Below are 22,851 nucleotides of genomic sequence, written 5' to 3'. Positions count from 1 at the left end.
ATGAAGCCTATCTGAAGACTTAGACTAAATATCAGATAACAGCTCTCACCAAAATTTGCATAAGGGCATTTTGGTTACATTACTTGTTTTCAGTGAAAACAAGTCCATGCTCTCCTTAAGAGCTACTCCAGTCCTCCCACACATTTACCATCCCTATCCCTGCCATAGTAGTACATGTCAGTTTTTCTGGTAGCTGTACCAAAGCATCACAAACAATCCTGTTCTTTGTAATTTGAAATGCATTGGAAATCAAGTACGAGGCCATGTCCCGTCTGTTCCAGAGACTCCCTGAGTTACCTTAAGTTTGTGACTTCTCAGAGCTGTGTCCCATGTTGCAGCTAATAACATTCATATATTTCTACTGAAGGGTTACTGAACATTTCTAACATCTGAAGTGCATGTTCATGTCTGTGAAGCTACATGGGGGAATATCAGCCAATAATGGTTTGCAGGGGTGTTTACCACGCCCTTCAAACACAATATTAAAGACAAAAGTAGACTGCAGCCAAAAGACAGAGTCCTATCTTTGCTGTAACATGTCTCTCAGTCTCACTTCTTAGGACAGCCAGTCTGGTATAATGGCTAAAATGCCTAACTAGGACCTGGGAGACCCAAGCTTGCTGGGTGACTTGTAGGTCAGTTATAAGCAGCCTAACCTAACCCCCAGGGTTTCTGTGAGGATAAAATAGGGGAAGAGAAAACAATGATGTAAAGTGATTGGAGTCTCCACTGGAGAGAAAAGTGGGGTATAAATATCTAAATAAAAATCTAAATAAAGATAAAACTTTCCTTGATTGTCAAATAAATAATTCTGACCAGTCCGTTAGATATGGTTGCAAAGACAAGTAAGCTAATTATTGTTATAAGACATCTTGCTCATTTCAAAAGATATGCATGACAATCTTGATATGTGCACAAATATTATCACAAAGCTTTAGTCAGGGCTTCTAGACAAAAACCATTTCTACATTATGTCAGTTGAACACTTTTACAGAACAGAACACTTTGTTATAATTTTAGGTGAGTTTGGGTACAAAGGAATTAGCAACTATCAAGAGACAATAAAGTTAACTTTAATCAGTTTGAACCAACACTATCCAGAAAGACACTTCTCCCACCCAAATGTTTGGCTCAAATATTAGTTAAGGAAGAAATAAGTATGAGAGATCATTCTTCCATTAAACACTGTATCCTGTCAATATCCTGCTTGTATAAGACACAACCTAGAGAACTAGTAATATTCAAATTATAGATCAAGAACCAAATTCAGTTTGGAACCTGTAAAACCAAGTGTTGGTTTCACTGGTGAAGATCCAGACTTCAACTGATTCTATAGGGCGTCCCAAGTGCCTAGACTTGACCTTAAGCACAGCTGTACACCTGAATATCTGTTATTCCTGTGCGTATGCATCTCCCTCAGTTACGTCTGAAAATGGCTAAAAGCCCTGTGGATGCCCTAATCATTTTTAGATTATATTTTAAAATATATATATATATATAAAAATCCCATTATGATTTTATAATTAAAGTTGTGTGCCCCTTTGTTGTGCAAAATCAGCCAGCTCGAACCAGCAGACGAAAACAAATGGCATTTTTTAAAAGAGTTAGGCGTTTAAAATACACTAAAATAGAATTCGCGGGTTACAGCAGCAGCAGCAGCAACCTTTTCCCTCAGAAGAAAAAGGGGGAGGGGACTAGGGCTCAGGGGGGCTTCTGAGGGAACACTTAGGAAAGGGGCTGGGGGGGGGAGGGGAGGGAAACAGTCACACTAACAGCAAAAAGTCCCCAAACTGGATTTTTTTTTCCTCAGAAGTTTCCTATTTTCTGCCCGACAAGGCTGGACTGGCATATTCCAGGCCCTATGATATTTAAATTTTATCACCTATGGAGACTGGGTTGGGGATGGCCTGGTGTGTGACGGAACGGCCTAGGCCTGGCTTCTGAAGCAGTTGAGCTCAGCGTAAAAGAATAGCTGCAGCCTATCTATGGCAGAGACTTGAGAATAGCGGCTATAGGTTGCCGAAAGAAAAAGGCACCTCGTGGCACCATAAAGACAAACAGATGTATTGATGTGGCATAAACTTTCAAGGAGTAGAGCCGATTTCATCAGATGCAGAATGTGTGTTCTTTTTTTCTTTTTTTTAAAGATTTTTTTATTTTCTTATTAAGTCACACTCAATTTCAATATTATCATCTTCAGAGTTACATAAAATAAAACAATTTCAAACTAATCAGCCTAATCAGTGTTGACTTTTCTGACTTCCCCTCTCCCTCCTCTATCAAATTAATATCTATATAATCCCCTCTGTATTTGTTTTCTAATTCATTATATCATTTCTATGAACTACATATTATCATCCTATATACTTTAGTTATTGAATACTTCATCCTTTCAACATTGATCAATTGAATTAGATTAAATCATAGCCTTTAACATTTCCCATATTTAATTCATTTTCACAATATGTTATCCATGCCTCCCAGTCTCTCACATATTCATTGTCTTTTTTATTTACTAAAGCAGTAAGTTTAGCCATTTCTGCTAGTTCAAACATTTTATTTATCCAGTCATTCTTGTCTGGTATCTCAGACATTTTCCATTTAGCTGCATAGACCAATCTTGCAGCAGTGGTGGCATATATCAAAAAAGTTCTTTGTGTCAAAATGTGTTCTGGTATCATACTTAACAGCATCATCTCCGGTGTTTTTGGGATATTTTGCTGTAAAATTAATCTTAGTTCATTGTAAATCATATCCCAAAAGTTCAGAATGTGTGTTCTAAGTCATACACACGAACATTGGCACAGCAAAAAACAATGTGAACAGTGGGGTGAAAGGGCAGTAAAATGGCCCTTTATATTATCCTACACAATATAAGCCACAGTAGTAACAGATGCTAGGAATATCTTCCTGGACATGTTAAACTAATTTAATACCTGTACTGTGAGAGAAATCCATTCTCGTTATTAATAATCTCCTCTTTGCTGTCATAGCATAGGTGCCAAATTAGTTCATCACGGTTAAGCAGATTGAGGGTGCTTCCATACCAGTCAAAAGTGGTGCAAATAGCATTGCCAGATGCTTTCAACAAAAATAGTGGACTCGCTTGATAAGAAATTATCAACCAATTATACGGGAAGCTTAATGACATTCTAAATTACATCTTATTTTTGTCTGTATTAATCAACTGCAGATCACAACCAACCATTTCAATATAGATACGTAACATGTTGCTATTGTCAATACCAATCAGTCATTACAAATAACCAAATACAAATAGAACTGGTCCTAATTTTTACCATGTGTGTGTAAAGTGCCATCAAGTCGCAGCCGACTTATGGCAACCCCTTTTTGGGGGTTTTCATGGCAAGAGACTAACAGAGGTGGTTTGCCAGTGCCTTCCTCTGCACAGCAACCCTGGCATTCCTTGGTGGTCTCCCATCCAAATACTAACCAGGGCTGACCCTGCTTAGCTTCTGAGATCTGACGAGATCAGGCTAGCCTGGGCCACCATACCTGGACTTTTTACTAGACCAGAATATAATACATTAGTTCAGTCAGATAAGATGACTACAGATAAGTAGATATAGCATCCAAGATTCAGTGAGACAAGCAAACTATAAATATCCTTAGCATTGGTCAAGATTTTCAACAGTTTGCCATATCTCAAACCAAAAGATTTTACTAGACCAGAATATAATAAATTAGTTCAGTGGGGCGACTGCAAATAATATTTATTTTATAACCATCTAATGGAAAATGTGCAGCTCTTATTTTTATTTTTCACAAAGGCATCTTTGGCCTCTAAAGAAGTAAAGGGTATATCAAAACACACACCTTTGCTGGGTGACCTTGGGCCTGTCACACACTCTCACCTGTAACCTGCCTTACAGGGTTGTTGAGAGGATAAAATGGAGGGCAGGAGAACAATGTAAGATGCTGTGGGTCCCTTTTGGGGAGAAAGGTGGGGGTGTAAATTAAGTAAATTAACTTGCTGGAAGAGGACTAAAGGACAGATGGGGCCTGGCAGCTGCTGCAAAACCTATAGGGCAGAAGAGGTGCAATCAGGGCCATTATGAGGGGGAGGGCAACTGCCGCCCCTGTGGCATGCAGAGATGGCGGCAGAACTGCCCCTCCTACCCAGGCCACTCCTCCTGTAGGAGAGGCAGTTCTGTCACCCTCTCTGCATGCCACAGGGGGGGCAGCTGCCCTCCCCGCCACCCCAGCTCTGGGTGCAATGCACGCACATACACACTTCATTCCCTGTTGGCGCAGCCTCCCGCCACCCTACCAGCAGCTGGTTGCCACCCAGCCACCCTTCCTCCCTCCCTCCTCAAAAGCAACTCCCCACCCCCAACGTTTAGCTCTGAAGCTTACCTCCTACCGAACTTGCTAGAGGACTTGAGGACAGAGTAGAGGTAAAGCCCTGCTACTGCACCACCAGGCAAGCTGGTTCAAGCTGGAGGACTCAGACCGAACAGAGGTGAAGCTAGGGTTGCCAACTGCCAGGTAATAGCAGGAGATCTCCTGCTAATTCAACTGATCTCCAGCTGATAGAGATCAGATCACCTGGAGAAAAATGGGCGCTTTGGCAATTGAACTCTATGGCATTGAAGTCCCTCCCCTCCCCAAACCCCGCCCTCCTCAGGCTCCGCCCCAAAAATCTCCCACCGGTGGCGAAGAGGGACCTGGCAACCCTAGGTGAAGCCCTTCTGCTGCATGAAGGAAGCTTTATTCAAGAGCTTGCTGGAGGAGGAGAGCTGGTCAAGCTCTGCTGCTGCATGAGCAAACTGATTGAAGCTGGAGCAGGAAACACACTCTCAGGTGCAGAGAAGAGCTGCAGCCCACCTTGTGCACTTAGGACAAACCATTCATAATTTTTGGAGTCATTTGTCATCAATATGCTGATGACACTCAGCTCAATATTTCTTTATGCAAACCACCAAATGATGCTGCAGAGATCCTGAGCCACTGCTTTGAGTGCTGTGGTTAAATGGCTTATGGTGAACAAGTAGAAACGGAATCCTGACAAGACAAAGGAGTTGCTAGTTGGGAAGGTAGAGGCCTTGAAGGACATTGCTTTCCTCATATTTCAGGGGTGGGGAATCTTTTTTCCGCCAAGGGCCATTTGGATATTTATAACATCATTCACGGTCCATACAAAATTATCAACTTAAAAATTAGCCGACCAAGCAGGCAGCTGCCCCAGATGCTCCCCCATGCGGGCAAGCAGGCAGGCATCCTACCAGTGGCGCACTTGCCCACCTGGTGGCACAGGATGGTCTGTTGCACCTGCCGGGTGTAGCCATCCAGCCGCATGCCGGAGTTGCTCCTGCTCCACATGATCGGGGCTGGATTCTACAGCTGGCTGCTGCTACCTCCGCCTGCAGGGATGAAATGAGGACACACTGGCTAAGAACTCCCCCCCACACACGCATTCTGGCCCTGCCCCCTTTAACCCCTCCATTGTCACCAGTTCTGCCTCCAGCCCTCTTGTAGTACAGAGAAGACATTTCTCCAGGGCCCGGGTGGAAAAGGGTTAACACAGTTTCTTGGGTGGTCCTAGCAGCTCCATAGCTAACAACTCTTCTGCAAGGGGGGGGAAAAGGTTCCTTTTCTCAGCAAAACAAACTCACATCTGTCTTGACTAGAGGCTATTCCTGTCTGCAGGAGGGGGCAGATCGCCAGTCTTAGATCCTTCTGAGCTAGAGATCTGCCAGGACCCACGAAGGGCCAGACCAAATGATTTTGCGGGCCTTAAACGGCCCCCAGGCCTGACGTTCCCCACCCCTGCCATATTTGATGGGATCCAGGTGACAATTGCTAACCTTGCCAAGAGCCTGGAGGTTCCACTGGAACCAACATTACTACTGTAGAAATAAGTTAATGCAGCCACAAAAATGCTATCTTTCATCTTCACTTAACCTTGAAGATGGCTTTCTACCTTGACCCAGCCAATCTGGCCACATGGATCCCTGTCACAGTAAGCTTGAAGCTAGACGGTTATAATGTACTCTCCATGGGTGTGCCCTTAAACTCAGAAATGCCAGCTGGTGCAAAACACCACAGCTCAGGGCCAAACTAGATGCATTGTTTATTGGATGTCTTATGCTGTCTGATGGAATGTTTCTTTATATTTTGTGATCCTCTTTGAGTCTCAGTGAGAAGGGCAAGCAATAAATGAAGAATAAATAAACAGAACTGTTTAGGATTGTCTCCGTAGTTAGGTAAAGGTAGTTCCCAGTGCAAGCACCAAGTCATTACTGACTCATGGGGTAATGTCACATCATGATATTTACTAGACAGACTTTTATGGGGTGGTTTGCCATTGCCTTCCCAAGTCATCTACACTTTACCCCCAGCAAGCTGGGTACTCATTTTACCTACCTAGGAAGGATGGAAGGCTGAGTGAACCTTGAGTCGGCTACCTGAAACCAACTTCCATTGGGATCGAACTCAGGTCATGAGCAGAGCTTTTGACTGCAGTACTGCAGCTTTCCACTCTGCGCCACAGGGTACTTATTTCCATTGTTAACAGCAATATTTTTGTCACTCTCTCACCTTCCTCTGTCCAAAAAATCCTCTTGTAAAGTCTATTGCTAGGCACTAGAGTAATGTTTCCAAAGATGATTAGCTATCATTATTATTTCATTTTAGAGTAATAATAAAAGTATATGAACAAACAAGGCATATTCTCTTTAGGTTTTACGAATTACAGTGGCATCTTAAACATGTCTACTCAAAATTGTACTCAGATCCATTTAGCGGGATTTATTCCCAAAGGAGTGTTCTTAGGATACACTGTTAACATCCTATCTTCAAATCTGTTTAGGACTGCACTATAAAAGTATGAAATCTGATTATTCCACCTCATGCTGCATAGAACGAAGCTCTAGTCCTAAAGCACAGTAAGAAACATTGTAAGAAATTGAGACACTTAAATTGCAGCAACGCCTATAAAGAATTGTGTGTTATGATAGATGGATGTTTTGAATGGCTGACATTTTTGTGGGGAAAAACAGAAGATATAAAGACCAGGGAACCTGTGGAGAAGCAAGTTATTAGATCTTGCCAAAATATTTACATGCTTTTGAACTAATCAGGGTAGGTTCTTGGATGAGAAACAGCTTCTAATAGGGAATGTCTAATAAAAACTTTAAATTTACATCCTCTTGATTGGAAAATACTGCCTGTTTCTGCAACTACAGAACTTATGGTTTACCTCTGTAAATCAAAGAGAACATTTGGAAGTCAATGTGAAAAATATTTTTACTAAGTAAAACATATAATTTTCAGGTGACCTGTTGGACTGTTTGCCATCAAAGAAGACAACAGAAAAAATGCGGCACGATAGCTGCCAAAAGCATATTTCATATATCTTTTTCCCGAGAAGAGATACTGTACTGTTCTCATAAGCTGAATGTGCTATCACCAGAAATAAGACAGAACATAGAAAGCCCACATACCAAGGTAATAGTCAAAAGAGGCATTCACAGCACCTGAGCTATGGATCTGTTTGCTCCAGTCCTGTTTCAAATAAAATGCAAGGAAATCACTGGATGGCTGAAGTAAACCAGCCAATGGATGCAGTATAAGTGGAGAATATATACCGTATTTTTCGCTCCATAAGACACACTTTTTTCCTCCTCAAAAGTGAGGGGAAATGTTGGTGCATCTTATGGCGCGAATGCAGTGGTAGCAGGGCGCAGAGCTGGGCCGCCGGGGCCGGCCAGGCTGCCGCCAGCCAGCTGAGAGGCAGGAGGCCCCTCCCAGCCGCCCAGCGCAGCGGCAGCGGGGCGCGGGGCCGGGCCACCCCGGGAGCCAGCTGGAACGTTCAAAACTCCCAGGCAGGTTGGAAGGGACAGGGCACGCGGGCGCCCAAGCGAGAGCGCCAGTTGGGGAACATGCCCAGACTCATGATGTTTCCCATCGCCCCCCCACCTCTCCTGCAAATCTCCGAGCTCGGCCCCACATTGCTCACCTGTGGCTGCTCTGTCGGAGGGCTCCTGGGTGGCAGAGGCCCCTCCCAGCCACCCAGCGCAGCGGCAGCGGGGCGCGGAGCCGGGCAGCCCCGGGAGCCAGCTTGAAGGTTGCCAGCCAGCTGGGGGGTGTGGGAGGCCCCTCCCAGCCACCCAGCGCAGTGGCAGCGGGGCCGGGCCGCCCCAGGAGCCAGCTCGCACTCCGCCAGCCAGCTGGGGGGGGGGCAGGAGGCTCCTCCCAGCCACCCAGCACAGCGGCAGCGGGCGCAGCGGCAGCGGGGCGCAGCGGCAGCGGGGCCGGGCCACCCCAGGAGCCAGCTTGCACGCCGCCAGCCAGCTGGGGGGCGCAGGAGGCCCCTCCCAGCCACCCAGCGCGGCGGCAGCGGGGCGCAGAGCTGGGCCGCCCCAGGAGCCGGCTTGGACGTTGCCAGCCAGATGGGGGGGCGGGAGGCCCCTCCCGGCCGCCCAGCGCAGCGGCAGCGGGGCGCAGAGCCAGGCCGCCCCAGGAGCCGACTCGCACACCGCCAGCCAGCTGGATGGGGCGAGAGGCCCCTCCCAGCCACCCAGCGCAGCGGCAGCGGGACACGGGGCCGGGCCGCCCCGGGAGCCAGCTCGCACGCCACCAGCCAGCTGGATGGGGCGAGAGGCCCCTCCCAGCCACCCAGCGCAGCGGCAGCGGGGCACAGAACCGGGCCGCCCCGGGAGCCGGCTTGGACGTTGCCAACCAGCTGGCAAAACGCACGGCCGGGGAGGGGGTGGGCGTGACACGCAGGCGCCTCAGGGAGCCGAGCCGTGGAAAAAGGGCGGTTTGGGTGGAGCAGGAAGGAGGCGGTCTTTTTCGATGGGCGCGGCGGGGGCACGTGGTGGGGGAAGACGGTCTTTCATGGAAGGTCTGGCTTGCTGTTTCAAACTGATAAGCAATTCCTCACTTCTGCTGTTCCTGGTATGTGAATTCCCCCACTCTGCCCATTCTCTTAAGGCTCCCCCACCCCATGGATTTTCTCAACCAGCAGCAGTCCTGGGAATAGCCTATTTGGACTGTTAGGGAAACCTACATGTACACTCCTGGGTTTCCCCAACTGAAAAAATGATAAGAGAGTGAAGGAAACAGGAGGATAAGCTGCAAAAACCAGATAAAAGTAAGCACACTCTTCGTGGAAATGCTACAAAGTGGCCACAGTTAGACGTGGCCATGAAAGAATGGATCACACATCACCGGAATAATGGCCTCTCAGTCTCTACAAAATGATAACATGTGAAGCCAAACGCATTGCTGAAGAGAAAGGCATTCACGATTTTACTGGATCACCATCGTGGTGCTACAGATTTATGAGGCGATATGGCCTTGCTATGCGCACCAAAACCAGAATTGCACAAAGAATGCCAAAAGAATATGAATCTAAGATTCTGTCTTTTCATAAATTTGTAATTGATGCTAGGAAGAAATATGGGTTTGAAATTGGCCAGATTGGGAATATGGATGAAGTCCCGCTAACCTTTGATGTGCCATCTAATAGGACTGTTGATCTGAAAGGTGCCTAAACTATCACCATGAAAACCTCCGGACATGAGAAAACCCATTACATGGTTGTGTTGTCTTGCTGTGCAGATGGCACCAAATTGCCACCCATGCTAATTTTCAAAAGGAAAACATTTCCAAAAGAAGTGATTCCAAGAGGAGTTGTTGTACATGTTCATGAGAAAGGATGGATGGACGAAAATGGAATGAGAGTATGGGTTGAAAAAGTGTGGTCCAAACGTCCTGAAGGGCTTCTGAAAAAACCTGCCTTATTAGTACTAGACTAGTTTAAGGCACATATTAGCGAAGCTACAAAAAAGTGCTTTAGAGAAGTGAAGACTCATCTAGCTGTAATTCCTGGAGGTCTTACCGGTCAGTTGCAACCTCTCGATGTTTCCATCAACAAACTATTTAAGGTCTTTATGCGAGAAGAGTGGAACAAATGGATGGCTGCTGGTAATCATGATCTGACACCTACTGGACGAATGAAGAGGCCCACTATCACTCAAGTTTGTGAATGGGTGAAAACATCATGGCACTCGGTGAAGGAGGAAATCGTTGTCCAGTCATTCAAAATATGTGGCATTAGCAATGCTTTGGATGGTAACGAAGATGATATCTTATATGAAGATAGCGACGAAAGTGATGTCAGTGATTGTGAGCAACTGAGCTTCCTAAATTCTGACTCTAGCGATGATGAGTTCTTGGGGTTCACAGAAGACTAGAAGAGTACTCGAACCTTAAAGTCTCTCTTCATTTGTTAATGACAGTGATGATGGTTCTTAATGCCACTGTTGACTGCTGTTCACTTTACATGGTTGAAATACTATTCTAATATACCGGTAGCTTATTAAAAAGTTTACTACACCATTTGATTCAGAATATATTTTTTCTTGTTTTCCTCCTCTAAAAACTAGGTGTGTCTTATGGTCAGGTGCATCTTATGGAGCGAAAAATACGGTAAGCAAGCCTTGGTCCCTTTTGCCAGACTTTCCCCACTTGCTGCTGAACAGGACAAGAGGATCGCTCTGGGTGGATCCTTCATCTCAGGTGGCAACAATGAGTGGAAATCAGTGGGCATCCATTGTGTCTGGAAGTGCAGCACCACCAGCAACACATGCGGGAAGAACCAGTCAAGGCAGTGGGCTATTAGACACTGACCTGGAACCAGGTGAGTTTGCATCCACTAATGCACCCACTAGACACAGATAATTCAGACAGAGGCTTCATCACTGCAGCAACACAATGGGTGGTGGGACCATGGGGTAGATAGGGACCTTCTCCACCATGGTGCCAGATACCTTGGACCCTTCTGCAAACACCACCAGATGAGGGCAGTAGTGCTGGCATTTTGAATCACCTGTTCCAGAGCTCGGTACTTTAAACAGTGGTGCCAGGTTTATCCACTAGGAGACCATCTCTTACCAGCCAAAACATTCAAGATTTGGCAAGGAGAATGTGTTGATTTATCGTCCCTGCATTTTAGAGAGCTGGAGACCAAGTGAGAGGATTAGGAAGGAAATAGGGAGAAGGAAAAGATATGGGGAAAGCCTGCTGAGAGGACCTGGGACAAATGGCTTACTGCATGTAACATTTACAAGGCAGTGGTCATTCAGGTGCAGCCAGAAAGAGCATCACCATTAATTAAACACCTGGATATTAATCATAGGGCTTATGCCAAACATGCAAGTTCAGCATGGCTGAGATGACGTTTAGGATAAGGATTGCACTTGACCCAGAACTGCCATGGGGAAAGAAAACAAGCAGCTCTTGGCCCCCTGCACTCCCTGACAGGGAGGGGTCATGGCTCAGTGGGAGAGCATCTTCTTGGCACGCAGAAGGTCCCAGGTTCAATCCCCGGCATCACCAGTTAAAGGGACTAGGCAAGTAGGTGATGTGAAAGACCTCTACATGAGACCCTAGAGAGCCGCTGCCGGTTTGAGTAGACAATACTGACTTGGATGGACCAAGGGTCTGAGTCAGTAATGGGAAGGAGACAGAACAGTCTTCCAGGGCTGTTTTGGCCTCCAAGTTCACTCTTCGTGGTTGTGCTTTACAGAAACAAAGGCTTGGAAAGCTCAGAAATATTGTGGTTGCCTTGCCACCTCCAAAGGGGAACTGAGAGCTCAGTGGGTTGTTGTTTTTTTAAAACTACAGGTGTTTCCATTAATTGGGGACTTTTAATGTCCTGATTTTTATTTCAGATTTCTCTGCAAATTTCAGGTTTCCTTCAGGACTGCCCCTGCTCCATTTAATGGATCTATTAATCCACAGTCTATGGACCAGTTCAGAATTAGATGTGTGATAGCTAGTCCAATCATGGTTGTGACTTCTGGCCAGTTTTTCAGAGCATTCCAGAGCCTGACAGAATTTTCGATCAAAGTACTATGCTTACTTATGTACAATTCCTACTTACATTACACATTTGACAAGACAACCAGGGTGCTAAAGTGGCTGCTTATCTCTTTCATGGGTTACCACTCCCCACAACATAAAAATGGAACATGTTGTCACTTTCTACAACAAAGTAAAATATTTTCACCGATTTTCTGTGGGTAACAACACACTCAATTATTGTCTGATCATCTCTGTGGATGGGATTAGAACTGCAAGCTATGACCCTTGGCCACCTTTAGATTTGTTTTTTTGTTTTGTTTTTTAAGCAGCAGCAATTAAACAGGCAGCCCGTGGAGGACATATATCAGCAGAAAATTTATGGAATAGTTTGAGGCAGGAGGCCTCAGTGTAGTACTTATGCTTTGAGCTTGGCGATTTGTGAAAATAATTTTAACTTTTGTTTCAACTCATGTACAAATACAGCTCATACACAGACACATAATTCATGTGATTGATCTGTTTGTATAGAAAATATAACCAATAAATGTGATTCATATTGTGTATGTATGCAGTAATCCAAACAAAGAAGTGCCATAAAGTACTATAAGAATACTACATTATTAGCTCAAAAATTTATTTTCAGTAAAAAGAAAATTAATCAGTAAAGTGGTTTACTGCTGTGTTATATATCTATGGTATTTAGCATAAAATTAAATTAATAATACTAATTAATAACAACTTAACTAGTATTAATAACAATTAGTACCTTTTTTGCAATTTGATAATTTGTGGTATGCATAGCCCAATCAAGTTACACTTACATTGGGTCCAGCCCTCATAACAAATGAGTTTAATGTCCCTGCTCTAAACCTTTACAAAATACTATTTACTACCATTATTATAGCTATATGATATAATACTACTTACTTCCAACAGGAAAAGGTCTATTCTGTATACCAGCTGTAATATCATAGGTTAGCAAAGTTTCACTTTCTTTCAAATTTCATTATTACTAAAACAAACTTGATGAAAAACTAAAGAACATTTCCTTGGGAATAATCTTATGTAGACAGAGGTGAGCCAGATGCAGAGAAACAAAGCAGTTCTGTACCAATCAATGAACAGATGTTCTTTTGGTAATCATTCCAAATACCCTTGCGATGAGAAACTCCTCGACCTGGAGAAGACAAGTAAGTGAAAAAGAAGCGCAGCGCTCCAGATTCATTCCCCTCCATTAAGGAAAACACGGTTCTTCAGTCAAAATCTAATAAGAATATTTAAATAAGATTAAAGGACACAGAAAAAAAGAATAGTTTTCTCTTGGGGGTAGGAAGACTGAAGTTCCATAAATCAAGCAGGAAGCCTGGTAAAGGTCAACATTCAACTAATTTATTAGTTAGTAATAGGTTTGGAAGCATACACATGAAAGGAGTCCAAGAGAAAGAGTTTTATGACAAAACAGACTCAGAGGTAAGCCATTGGAGGTTAAGTTATGACTCCAAATAAAAAGCAATTGGAAGCTAGATGTGACAGAAACACATGAATTATAAGGTGTAACTGAAAGAAAGAACACTTCTACTGAGTATCAAGCAGCAAGTACACAATCAGAACAAGCACACCTGATATGAAGGGCCATATGGAATAGGGAGGATGTACAGAAATCTCCCATTTGGTGAGGTAATCTTCAAATTAGTGACTTCAGCATGAAGTAGACAGGATGGGACACAATGTAGAAGTCATACTAGCACAACACTTTATTAGCCTGGATCGACATTCCCATCTCTGCTAAGGAACAGGGGAAATATGAATATTTCCCTTTCACAGATCCTTTGCCAAATAAACTGAAACAAGCCTTTTCAGGATGATGTTGACTCCCCGTTCTTCCCTCTTTAAGCATCCATTCAACTACACAGAATGAATTAGTTCTAGGAGCACCTGTAGGTCCCACAGTCATCACAAACACATCATCATATCTTACAGTTTATGTACAAGATCTACTAAGATGAATGTTGGACATTTGGAGGAAAATATGTGGATTTTATGCATATATGGTGGTCATGTCAGCCTGTAGACCAATTTATTATAATAAACAAAAGCGAACATGTGTGGGCTGCAAGGCGGCTTGCCTTGACCTGTAGTTTTGGTTGTGGTATTCCACGTCAAGGGGCCCAATTACTGCTTTATTTTGAAAAATCAAATGACAGTTTACCGTGTTCCATGTTCTGCTTCCAGCAGCCTTATTTAATGTTGTATGCGGGTCATAATTAAATTATAAAGAAAAATATAATACAATCACTAGAACAATCACGTTAAGGAAAAAAATATTAACATCAACCCCTCTCCACGGTCCATAGAAACAAAAATCAGCACATGCCAATATGCTTCTTCATCCATGAAATGGTCGTCATTGGATTTTAGTATTAAGGGATTTAAGTGGTAAAATTTTTACTATGTATTTATGAAGTATAATGTGTTTTCACGATGTAACCCGCTCTGAGCCTGGCTTTGGCAGGGATAGGGTGGGATGTAAACAAAGGAATCATAAAACATACAGCCTATGTGGACAACGTTAGAGATGAAAAGGAAACAAAGCAAACTGGAGCAAAACAAAAAGAGCTCAGGTGCTAAAATCAATTAGGAAAAATCAGGAGATTTTTGACCCCAGAGCCAGAGAAAGGAGCATAGGGCTGGTAGTGCTGCAATAGGACAAGAGATTCAATAGAGCCAGACTAAAAAATGGACTCAAGTTCATGTGGTAAACATGTAAAGATCTTAGGAATTATTTTCAGTATGGTAAAAGTGGTGGTGGGGGGAGAAATGGGCTTGCTGGCAAGCAGGACAAGAGAGAATTTAGAGACAGAAAGACTGGAAACTTGTAACCTTTCAGATTATTAAATGTGTCAACACTTGCATACCACCAACAGGAAGCTACATTTTTCAAGTTTACCTACTACCCAGGAAGACAGGATTCAAACAACCAAGTCTAGAGTTGCCAACCTCCAGGTACTTGGATTTGTCCAGTTATTTATAAACAATATAAATATATAATTAATCATAACTTTAAGAAAATCCTATTTAATTTTATCATAATTATTATCCACAGTAGGAATCATGTTCTCACTATTTAGACTAAATACATTCAATAGAAATAATCAGCTGCATTATTACAAACATGAATTAATTAATTATGAGTTGTATTATAAGTCTATATAGGGTACTTACCATAGAGGACTTTAACAGGAACACCTGGAAGACAATATTTAAAGATAGGTCATTTGTACCCACAAAAACAAAGACTATGGGTCATTCTTATGAACTGCAAAATTGCAGTCAGGTAAGATAAGGTTACTATCTTTTATTATTTTGTGTGCACAAGGGTGGGTTTGAGAGGAAGCAGAATTTTACCAGTTTATATATATAATGTTGTTGATATTTTAGAAATAATTGCACAGTCTGAGGAAGCAAGTTGAACTTCTTTGCGAAACAAGGATAAACAACCGGGAACTTGTTACTATTCCATGTGCTAGTAATTAATTACAACAACAAACAACGCATAGCTACGGATGCTAGCGTTCGTAACATCGGCTCAACCAGCAGTAACGGGATTTGGATCATTGGATTGGCCAACGTACGATCAGCTGACCGCGACTATGAACATTGTCGATTAGTACTGCCTGATTCGTGGCGGTTCTCAGTACATCTTTACGGACTTTACGGACCTTACTGCCGATCATATGAATTATTCCCTGGGGGTTTAATGTTCTGTAACATATGAAGTATTGAGAAGTGAATTGTGAAGCTGTATTGAGTTGTAAAGCCTATTATTGCCAATACATTTAGGCTATTTGTAGTTCACAACTTTATTGAAAAGAATGTTACGCATAATGAAGTTCATATTATAATATTACACAACTAAAAATTGCATATTTTGAAACGATTAGTGGCTGTGTACTGAGATTATCTCCTTAGGGATTCACTACCTACATATCAGTATGCCTCCAGTTTATAGAACCTCCAGGTACTAGCAGAAGATCTCCTGCTATTATGACTGAACTCCAGGTGATAGAGGTCAGTCCACCTGGAGAAAATGGCCACTTTGGCAATTGGACTCTATGGTATTGAAGTCCCTCCCCTCCCAAACCCCGTCCTCCTCAGGCTCAGCCCCAAAAACCTCCAGCCATTAGCAAAGAGGGATCTGGCAACCCTAGCCGAGGCAGTGCTCAGATTGGTTCTGGTATTCGGTAGCAAGAGCAATTTGAGAAAGGGGAATTAGGTTTACTCCCACTGGAGGCTTCATCATACCTATTACGTGTTAACCACCACCAAAACTGTGATGTTGTTGGGGTCCCTTGGAAATATTTCCTCTTATCCAGGAACACCACTAAGTTACCTACCTGACTAGACTCCGCTGGGTAGGTACAAGATCGCTTTACAGGAATTATGAGTGTGTATCGCCTCAGTATTGTGGCTTAAAAGATCTCAGGCTTCTAGATGGGATGAGTTAAATCTCATATATAGGATATAAATGCACATCTACAAAAAACCTGAAGCTGTGTGCCCTGCAATGTTTGATACTCTTTTTTTGGCATGATCACAGCCCTATCTTGTTTTCAAATAAATAGATCTGGCAATATTGTTTTGACCTAGGCTGGCATCTAGAACTTTCATCACTCAGTGTTCGTAATTTATTTTATTTTTATTTACATTATTTATAGGCCCGCTTTCTCAGTGAGACTCAGGTGGATTACACAGTGTAAGTCAAATACAATCAACAGGATGGGAAATCCCCCCCCCCCCAAAAAGCAATAAGGTTCAGGTTTCAGAAATCTGAAAATGGAGCTGAGGCAAAGCTTAAGTATTAACAGGACACGATTAAATGACGCAGAAAGTAGCTAGCAGGATCATATTTACAGCAACAGATAGTACATACTGTATACACAGTAGTAAAGGCCCACAGTCCCTACACCTTTACCAAAGAAACTTCCTGAAATATCTGCCCTAATTACTGGTGTAAAAAAAACCGTTCTGAATAATGCAGTTTTGATTTTGGATTGTGGTTTTAATCTGATATTTTATACATGTGTAAATTATCTGTTGTTTTATAGAATACATGAGCCCAGAAGCCACAGAGGATTGAAGTCATTTTTTAAAAATAATAATGTTAACAATAAAGTATTGCTACATTGTGTTAGTCTGTAAAGCATATTCTGATGTCTAAAGGGAGTTTGGCATGTTAGTACAGCTGCAAGCAAAAGAAGACTGTGTGCAAATACAGATTCGTTTCAACTGGATTAATTTCTTGGTATTCCTTCCAATGTTTATGTTCTTATTTATTTTCAGGCAAACAACTCTCCCCAATTTGCACTAAAATAGATCATTTTCTGCCAATGATTGCAGTTTTTTTTTTTTAAAGTTGGCTAACAGACTCCTATAGTTTTGTCTATTTTTTAAAAAAAACTGAATCATTAAAATGCAACAGTTCTGACACAACCTTGCTTGGAAGTACTCTGAAAACAATAGGGTACCTTAGCCAGGATTTCACTCTCTCTTTTTGCTTTAAGAAACAGTGTTGCCAACTGTCAAGAAGCATATAAACAGTTCATTAACTGTAAGCATCCTGTTGGGAAAGCACAATTGTCTATTTCTCTTCCTTAAATGGCTTCATGAAGCAAGTACATTTTATCACAAACTCTATTCAAGAAAATATAGGCCATTAAAAAGGAAAAGGAAGAGCACCAATGTATCTTTATTTAGTGAAATTCCATTTCAAATCCACTCTAATTTGGATGCCATTGTTTTAACTAACAAGCCTAGTAAACTATAGAGTAACCTTCCTGAACGTGAAAAAAAGCATAGAACATACAATGGGAAGCAATTTACGGCAGTCACTGTCAGGAAGACATGGAGTAGGCAGTGAGATTCAGAAACAAATATTAGCAGAAGCTACAAGATGGGGAAAAATATTGGAAAGACTGTTGGATGTTACCTTATTCCTTAATTCAAGAGGTTTAGCATGCCAAGGAGATAATAATCTCATAGGTGACCTACATAATGGTAACTTTCTTGGAATTCTTGAGATTATAGCTCATTACGACAGCATCACTCATGACACATGAACACATGAAGCTGCCTTATACTGAATCAGACCCTTGGTCCATCAAAGTCAGTATTGTCTACTCAGACCGGCGGCAGCTCTCCAGGGTTTCAGGCTGAGGTCTTTCACATCACCTACATGCCTAGTCCCTTTAACTGGAGATGCCAGGGATTGAACCTGGGACCTTCTGCATGCCAAGCAGATGCTCTACTAACTGAGCCCCAGCCCCTCCGACCATTTGACTAAAATGAAACAGAACAATAAGTCAGGATAATTCAGGATTTTGCTATTAAAAGGGCCAGAAAAAATCAAGCTTTAACATTAAAAAGCCTAATGTTTGCAGCCACAATTGGTCTATTAGAATTTTAAAAATCAAGACATTGATAGGATAATAACCAAAAAGTTGCAAAATAGCTAGCAAACTTGTAGGACTCTCAGGCTGAGTGCTTACTAAAGCAAAGGCTGGCATTTTTCAGAATTGTAAAATATCTAACAGTAATTTCAGTAATTGCCCTGACCTGGATGGCCCAGGCTAGCCTGATCTCGTCGGATCTCAGAAGCTAAGCAGGATCAGCCCTGGTTAGTATTCGGATGGGGGACCACCAAGGAATACCAGGGTTGCTATGCAGAGGAAGGCACTGGCAAAACCACCTCTGTTGGTCTCTTGCCATGAAAACCCCCAAAAGGGGTCACCATAAGTCGGCTGCGACTTGATGGCACTTCACACACAATTTCAGAAACTTTTTTCACGGCTCATGAGAATGTATGCATGAGATGAGGGATTGTGGTGTTGGTGCAGAAGGAGGGAGCTGCATTACAAGTTTGTACTAGGCCCCAAAAATAGTGACTGGGCCCTGGGCAGCAGAGGAACAAAACAAAAATGTAGGTTCAATTCAACTGTATTTCCATGTAACCATGTGCTTGTATTCCTTTGTTAAAATATAACCAACTGCTTTTTAGTTGCTTTGTTTGGGATATATTCATTTACTCTCCACCATGTCTGCAATTTCTCCTTTAACCTTCCTGTCAATCTTTTATCCTCTTATTGCAATATATTATATTACCCTTTCTCTTGTTGCTGTGTGAAGTAAACTGCTAAACTCATTTCAGCTCAGCTATTTATTTAATTCATTTGCACCCTGCTTTTCTCCCCAAGGGGGACCCAAAGCAGCTTATATAGTTCTCCATTTTATCCCCACTAGAACCCTGTGAGGTACATTAGGCTCAGAGTGTGTGACTGGCCCGAGGTTAGCCAGCGAGCTTCCATGGCACAAGCAGAGATTTGAACCCTGGTCTCCCACATACTAGTCCGATATGTTTAACCGCTACACCACACTGGCTGTCTATGCTATGCTCTTCCTTACTAGACCAGCACTTGCCTACTCAGGCAATATAAGGACTTCACTACGTCTCAAACAAAAAGAAAGAAAATTCACAAGTGATACCTGCTTACCTAAACAAACCTTTAATTGCAATTTATTCTGTCTATATATTTTTCCCAGCCTTTTGTCTACAATCTGCTGGTTACTTAATTATATACATAATTAGTGTCCTTCCAGAAATCCTGTGCCTCATTTCATTTCCATACAATGAAATTCAAAACAAGGGTGCTTGAAGAGGTACTTCTACCCTTCACCTACATCAGGAATGTCCAAAGTCCGGCCCGAGGGCCAATTGCGGCCCACGGACCGGTTGAATCCGGCCCCCCCGGGGAGAAGAGCTGGCAGCCAGCTGGGGGTGGGGGTCTCCCCCCTCAGCCGCCCAGCGCAGCGGGAGCCGGGCGTGAAGCTGGCGCGCCAGGGGAGCCGGCTTTAAAGGCGCCAGCCAGCTTGGGAGCGGGAGGCCCCTCCCAGCCGCCCAGCGCAGCGGCAGTGGGGCGCGGAGCCAGGCCGCCCCGGGAGCCGGCTGGGACGCCACCAGCCAGCTGGGGGAGGGGGCCCTCCCCCCAGCCGTGGGAGCCCAGAGCGGAGCTGGCAGCCAGCTGGGGGGTGGGGGTCTCCCCCCTCTGCCTCCCAGCGCAGCGGGAGCCGGGTGCGAAGCTGGCGCGCCAGGGGAGCCGGCTTTAAAGGCGCCAGCCAGCTGGGGGGCGGGAGGCCCCTGCCAGCCGCCCAGCGCAGCGACAGTGGGGCGCGGAGCTGGGCCGCCCCACAGCGGGAGCCCGGAGCAGAGCTGGCAGCCAGCTGGGGGGTGGGGGTCTCCCTCCTCTGCCGCCCAGCGCAGCAGGAGCCGGGCGCGAAGCTGGCGCGCCAGGGGAGCCGGCTTTAAAGGCAGCTGGGGGACGGGAGGCCCCTCCCAGCCACCCAGCGCAGCGGCAGTGGGGCGCGGAGCCGGGCCGCCCCGAGAGCTGGCTGGGATGCCACCAGCCAGCTGGGGGTGGGGGCCCTCCCCCCCCCAGCCACGGGAGCCCGGAGCGGAACTGGCAGCCAGCTGGGGTGTGGGGGTCTCCCCCTCTGCCGCCCATTGCAGTGGGAGCCGGGCGTGAAGCTGGCGCGCCAGGGGAGCCGGCTTTAAAGGCACCAGCCAGCTGGAGGTGGGAGGCTTACTTCCGGTTTTCAGTAGGAAGCCATTCTCTCCGGCACCTCTGTGATGCACCCCCAGTCTATTCCTTGCTGTGGTTGTCGAGCTCAAGGAGGGTTCCCACGTCTTTTCCACCATTGGATTTGTGGAGGTCCATTTTCTGTTGGGAGAAAAAAGCCTGGAGTGACGAGGCAAGCGAGGTAGGAAGATGCCACAGCGAGGAAAGATGCTCCGAGGGCAGGAAGGCGACGAAGGGAAGATTGTGGGAGGCAGGAGCCGGGGGTGGGTTGCTGGCAGCTGGGCCATGGGCAAGGGGACGGAGGGGGGTAAGCTGGGAGTGGATCTTCCTGCCTGTGTGCAGATGCACTCTTCTGGCTATGGAGGAGGCTACACCCGGTGGGGGGAGCAGGGGCACATGTGTGTGCTACTCCAATAGTTTGTAACCCTCCCCATTGGCAAGGTCAGCGGTGTTCCTTGACCCGCTGGAGGAGGGAAGGCTGCGGTAGTTGAACACATGAAGCTGCCTTGTACTGGATCAGACCCCTGGGTCTATTACTGTCTACTACCCAGACTGGCAGCTGCTCTCCAGGGTCTCAGGCCGAGGTCTTTCACATCACCTACTTGACTAGTCCCTTGAACTGGAGATGCCAGGATTGAACCTGGGACCTTCTGCATGTCAAGCAGAGGCTCTACCACTGAGCCACGGCCCCTACACAGTCTGGAAGCTGTGTAGACTTGGTCCCTTGTGTTAGAAAAAAACACATAAATAAATAAATTTGAACCTATTTAAGTGGAGTAGCAGTGGTAATCTGCTGCAGCTAAAACAAATTCTTGTGGCACCTATTGTGGCATTATACTGTGAACCAAAGCCAGCCCAGTTTGTCAGATGCATGGTATTACTATCAGCTGGTAACATTTGTTTTATTCTGTCCAAGGCTCAGTATCGGATCTGCATATGAATTCCAACTCTCTAGCATTGTGCTGAAGTCTTACTAAGGAACTTAGTAACACACTTAGACCAAAACCTCTGGCACTGCGCCCACGTGATCCCTTCCCCTTCTGGCCAATTTCTAAAATGGCGACTGTAAACAAGAGAAGGAAAGTTGACAGTGAGGGCCGCAGCTTCCAGGACAGGTGGAAAGTGGAATATTTCTTCACTGAAATACGGAATCACTGCGTTTGTCTGAGATGCCAAGAGACTGTGACTGTTTATAAGGAATTTAATGTCAAGAGACACTACCAGACGAGACATAGCACATCATACGACAAGCTAACAGAATGCGACCGCAGTGAAAAGTGTAAGCAACTTGAAGCTGTTTTAATGTCGCAACAGCAATTTTTCACAAGAGCCCATGAGTCAAATGAAAATGCCACAAGGGAGAGCTATGAGGTGGCAACATTAATTGCTAAAAATTGCAAATCTTTCGCTGAGGGTGAATTTATCAAAGAATGTGTTATGAAAATGGTGTAGAATATCTGTCCCGAGAAGAAGCAAGAGTTTGCCAACATTTGCCTGGCTCGTAACACTATAGCGAGGAGAATTGAAGATATTTCATCAGATATTAAGAGACAGTTGATGTCCAAAGGAGTGGCTTTTGAGTTCTTTTCAATGAAAGCACAGACCTATCTGACACAGCTCAGTTGCTGATTTTTATGAGAGGGGTGGACGATGAAATGAATGTGTCTGAAGAATTACTTGACCTCCAGAGCCTTATGGACCAAACAAGAGGAAAAGATTTATTTGTTTCTGTTAGTTCCACCATAGATGGCATGAAAATGCCTTGGAACAAAGTTTCTGGGATTATTACTGATGGGGCACGTGCCATGACTGGTGAACGAAGTGGATTATCAACCCTAATCTGTAACAAGGTGATCAAAGGAGGCAAAGCTATTAAACTCCATTGTATCATCCATCAACAAGTTCTCTGTGCTAAACATCTCAAATATGATCATGTTATGAAACCGGTGCTTAAGACCATTAATTTTATTCGCTCGAAAGCCCTGTGCCACCGCCAGTTTAAACAGTTTCTACTGGACATCCAGGCTGAATATGAAGACGTTTTATATCACAACGATGTAAGATGGCTCAGTTGGGGGTCTGCGCTGCAGCGTTTCTACTCTCTCAGAAAGGAAATTGGAGAATTCTTGGAAACAAAGGGACAACCAATGCGAGAACTATCTGATCCTATTTGGCTGGCTGATTTGGGGTTTTTAGTTGACATAACAAAGCATCTGACATAACAAAGCAGTCTTCAGGGGAAAGATGCAGCGGTGCACCAGCTTTATTCACACCTCAAAGCCTTTGGAACAAACCTGCAACTTTTACAAAGGCAATTGTCACAAACACAGCCCAATACTGTACATTTTTCAGCCCTGCAAGAAATAATGAACAGTTTTCCACAGGA

The sequence above is a fragment of the Euleptes europaea genome, chromosome 9 (genome assembly GCF_029931775.1).
Source record: "Euleptes europaea isolate rEulEur1 chromosome 9, rEulEur1.hap1, whole genome shotgun sequence".
Lineage (NCBI taxonomy): Eukaryota > Metazoa > Chordata > Lepidosauria > Squamata > Sphaerodactylidae > Euleptes > Euleptes europaea.
This window is presented reverse-complemented; position numbering follows the sequence as displayed.